Here is a 5,153-nt window from a genome sequence, read left to right as displayed (position 1 = left end):
CCAGTTTTGCGGACAAAATGTAATGTGTCATAATTATTCTAAATGGGGATCTTAAGACGCAAAACATCAAGTTTCATTAAGTTAACACTACTATAACATCTATTCAAGTATTTTAATGTATTTAGACTGATTTTTCATTTGATTACAGTAGTTTTAAGATAAGCCACGCCACCCCGGACAGTCACGCCACAGGACAAATGTCATGCTTAAAACGAAATATTTACACATTTGAATTGTAATGCTCATTAATTACAGATGTATTAGTTCTGGTAGATTATATTGTATATAAAAACATATATTTTAATGAAATATTATACATTTTTATTTATATTTGTCACCATGAACACAAAAATGGAGCATCACGTAAACCACCCGCATCCAGGGCAAGGTTAGCCTGCTCTAGAACAAAGGTGTTGGTCGTCTGTGCAAACTTCAGCAGCAGGACGGGGCTTGTCTACTCTGCCTCAGGGTCCATGGCCCTCCCCAGGTGAACATGGAGCTTTGCTACGGTGGCCATTGCAGCACAGGCCACACTAGAGCGCAAGTTATTCACCTAGATAGTAAACATCAGTCACTACTTCTGCATACACAGTACAGGTAGATGAACAAGAAGGAAACTGAGAACTGCATGCAACAGAGAAACAAAGGAACATGTCTACAATACCTCTTCTGCGAAGACCAGGCCGACTTCATGCAGTTTGGTCTGCAGTAATGCTGGATGGTGTTCTGCCAGAGTTTGAACAGACTTCAGTTGAACCATTTCATTCTCCCTGTGTTTAGATGCTGGTTATTCTTTTTCAAATCTATCTGTAAAGATAGACTAAACTTAACTTCTGTAATGTTGATGTCCTACCAGTCATCCGAGGACAGTTGTGTGAAGGAGAAGGACAGTTTCTTTGCAGGGTTGACGAAAGGCTGGATCTCTTCCTGAGCTGCGACAGCCTTTGAGTGGAGTTTTGTCCCACGGCGAGGTCCTTTTTTGTTGGGTTGGGCCGCTTTGGATGGAGGTGCTGGAACCTTGGGTGCCACTGCCAGGGTCCTACTGGGGGCTGCTGGTTGGTCACTTACCCTAACCCGTAAAGGACGGTGGTCGGGCTGGAACATCTCAATGGTCTCCACTAGTTCCTTTAAATGTATTTTTTGCTGACTGTCGCTTGCATCTATTAGCTGCCTTCTTGCCTGTTCAAATTGACAGCCAAATAATCATGATTACTCAAATGTCCATGTAATTTACTGTAATCACAATCTTTACATATTTCCATTCAATTTACCAAAAAGGAAGTCCTCACTCAACAGTATTAACATACCTGCTCCACTAAGTTTTATAATTGGGATACGAGACGGTCTCCTGATAGCTCTAGGAGGAGAAGTAGGGGTGAAAGAGCGGATGAATGAAATATCCCTTAGCTCAGGGTGAGTGTGCATGTCCACAGAGCTGAGGGTAGAGTCTGGGCTTGGGCTCCTGGTTGCATCTATCAGCTTGGCAATCTTACAGGCTAGTACCGCCATCTGAGATCCCAAATGCAGCTTCTTCTCAAAGAAAGGGTCCTCTTCTAACAATGTCTGGTAAGTCATGGACGTCCAGCTCCTGTTGTCCTCTTCTACGATGGGCCTGATCCTTCTCCCTGGAAGAGAGCATCTAGGGCTTTTTCTGGGAGAAGCTGCTGGATGAGGTGAGGGGAGGGTGTCCTGCTGGATGGAGAGTCCCATTCTCTCCAGAACAGTATAGCTGCTGGCTTTCTGGGAAGCGCACAGCCTCACTACACGTTGAAAGATTGCAGCCAACTCAGCCTTTTCAGCTCTCTCGATGTCCAGGATCCTGGACTGACTGCTGGAACCATCTTCTTTTTCGTGGCTCTCTAGTCTTCGGGCATCATGTCAGATTCCAACCCCGTATAAAAACAAAATACGGTGGAGAGATGATAAAATGCGTTGCTATATAACTATAACTATTGAACTTGAACTGAGTATGAACATCAACTAAAATTATCAACGTTTTTGTGAGAAAAAGCAAAATTACTGAAAATTAACAAGCCAGACGGAGCGGCGTCATCTGCCAATGCTGGCAGATGACGCCGCTCCTTTAGTATTTTGCAGGTGGTGAACTATAAATTAGAAAGGTTTTGACATTACTGTAGTGACTTTATTTTTGACCAATGCAGGTTAGTGACTATCTATTATCCCTCATAAAAAGGTTGCTTACATCACTGTCTTCCTTGTAGTTTATCTTCGTCTTACAATGTTGGACGAAGGCCTTTAATGTCTCACAAATAGCCATGACTATCCAAAAAATGCTAACAAAATTGTCAAAAAATGGCAGAACCAACAGGTAGTAGTTTCTCTCAGTAGGATCAGTGTGTGTCCGACAGATTCTGGATTTCCCCCCTTTATACATGGACATGTTCTAAGTGATGTTGCCGTAGAACTATGGAACATTCTGATGGGATCCATATGCAAATGAGGTATTTTATGAATTCTTTAAAATGTTCGTATTGCTTTTATCACTGTCCTTTTTAGGCATAGGTGCGCTAGGCCAGTTGTTCTCAACCTGGGGTCGGGACCCCCAAGGGGGTCGCAAGATTATTTTTGGGGATTGCCAGACTGTTGGGAAAAAATAAAAAGATGACATAGTTTAGACTTGATTAATGTTTTTTACGTGAATGTGTGAAGTAGTAGATCAGTAGATTTCATGTCTTATATTTAGAGCTTCATTTGTAAATCTGTTCTGGAACACAGATGGAGAGAAAAAGTCACAAACGCATCAAAAGTCCACAGAGCCTGGAACATAATAGACAAGTCTTGGTGGTAGCTACTAAAAGTAAAACAAAGCAAAGTATTGTTTATGTATTAATCAGAGCATTCACAATAATCAGTTAAAATCAGCAGAGGGAGGTGCAGAAACAGCTGTTTACACTGGGTTGCAGCATCTTTTTCTTGTTGGTGGGGGTGTGGGGGTGGGGCAGTTGGCCCTATGCCATCCATCCATCCTCACATGAATCCTGTATGGATGATGTACCATAGACAGTGGCATGAATAAGTTTAGACACCCATGCCAAAGTTGATTAAAAATTGGAATAAAAAAACTAAAATTAACTTAAAAACAAATTTTCTTTGTCAATGAATAATGTATTGTAAATAAATAAAGGCATATGTATACACCCCCCTAGGTTAAATTCGCATAGAGGCAGGCACATTTTTATTTCTAAAGGCCAATTATTTCATGGATCCAGGATACTATGCATCCTGATAAAGTTCCCTTGGCCTTTGGAATTAAACTAACCCCCCATCATCACATACACTTCACCATACATAGAGATAAGCAAGGGGAACTTTCCATAAGATTATCTCTCAATGCAAATCAAACCAGCTATTAAACTAACTGAAATAAAACTATGCCAATAATGGTTTAGGTATCTGCCTTCATCATTTTCTTGTTACTAGACCTTGAATTTGTTTTTTTTTAGATTTGATTCTGAGAATGTTTGTGTACATATTGTTTTATTAGACACTGATTTCATCAAAATAACTGTCTTGTCTTTTTTTTTTATTTAATCAGGTTGTTCAGAAGGATGAAGCTCAAACTGAACTTGAGAGATCTACAAGGGCAGTGTTTGTCTTTAGCAATGTTGTTTGGCCCCATCTATGCTCTAAACTTGAGCTGTCTAAGCGAGCTCAAATACACGTTAGAAGAAAATATTTATGGAGATAGAACTAAAGAAAATGGCACGCAGAGTGTGCAGTCTGAGTGTCACGCTTTAAAAGTTGGATTAGTAAAAGAAAGAAATTTGGATACAGGATGTTTTTTGTTAAAAGTTATAGCTTGTATTCAAATACATTCCAGGATAATTAAGGGCCTTTGTTAAATGTGAATAAGAGAGAAACTCTTATTATTTTTTGTGTTAACTGTTTCTGTGTTACTAATATTGTGTAACTGATAAAAACACTGGAAATGTGAAAAATGCAAAATTGACTAAAGCACCAATAGTAATGAAAATGTTTTCTGAAACTTATGTATGCACTTAAGACTAACCTTTGTTCATGGATTGCAACTCCAGCAATTGAACTGTAGTTCTTTAGTTTTTGTTCTTGTAATGGGAAAATTACATTTAACCAATGATTTTCATATTAATTATTCACAATAAGATCTCCAATGCCTCTCAGAGTATATGACTTCTGTATCTGTCATCTGTGTGTTTCTCCTTGATGGGAGACAACTGGTTTTGTTATGACTCCACACCATTTCCTTGAAGAATAGATGACGTGGAGCCTGACAGAAACAGTTGCCTAGAACAGTGTTTATCATAGCAGGTCCCAGGTCGAGACCATAGCCTATCCGAGAGACAAGATGTCCTTTTTCAGCTAAGATAGAATGACCGGTCAAGACACTTAGACACATGAGGAGGGCAGATTCAGAAATACGTAATAGAACAAACTGTCTGCCTGAGGTCCACTGATTGTTAAGTTTCAGATTTAACTGGTTTCCAAACAAGGGTTGGTTCTCCTCTGGGGCACTGCATATAAAGAAGTGTATTACTGATTGTATTTACCAGAACTGTTGCCACTTTGTTACTCTGTGCATTGTGAAAGCTGTTCTCGTCATTTGATTGTTCTCTGCAGAAAACAATTAAACCTTTTCGCCGAATACCTAAACCTTTAATCCAGTTTGCAGCCTGTCTTTATTTTGTTTCAACAAGGTCTCTTCTTCAACACAAATTCCTCCCTCGCTGAACAGAAACTTCCACAACATTCTCTATTAATTTTGCATTTTTAATGGCGGTGATACACATATCCTGGGTATTTTGTCAAAGATAGCCAGGTTATAGTAATGTTAAACAATGTTCACATTAAAAAGTCTTAAAAAGTCTTAAATCACGTTTCCTTAAAATAAGGCTTTGAAATGTATTAAATTGTCTTAAATTCAGATTGGATAGGTCTTAAATATGTCAAATGCCTAACTCCAACTAATCAAGCTGCTTCGTGGGCGGAGAGTCATTACCTAGAGAGTCTTACCTAATCAATCTGCTTCGTGGGCGGGTGTTGGCGTGGCCGTAGTCAGTGAGATTTATAATTTCGCGGGGTTCGTTATTTTGCAGCATACAAGTAACACAGCAATTGTTAATAGCCGTCTAGAAACATGGGGAAATGCAAGTTCA

This window comes from Etheostoma spectabile, unplaced genomic scaffold (assembly GCF_008692095.1).
Source record: "Etheostoma spectabile isolate EspeVRDwgs_2016 unplaced genomic scaffold, UIUC_Espe_1.0 scaffold48, whole genome shotgun sequence".
Classification (NCBI taxonomy): Eukaryota; Metazoa; Chordata; class Actinopteri; order Perciformes; family Percidae; genus Etheostoma; species Etheostoma spectabile.
Note: the sequence above shows the minus strand (reverse complement) of the source record.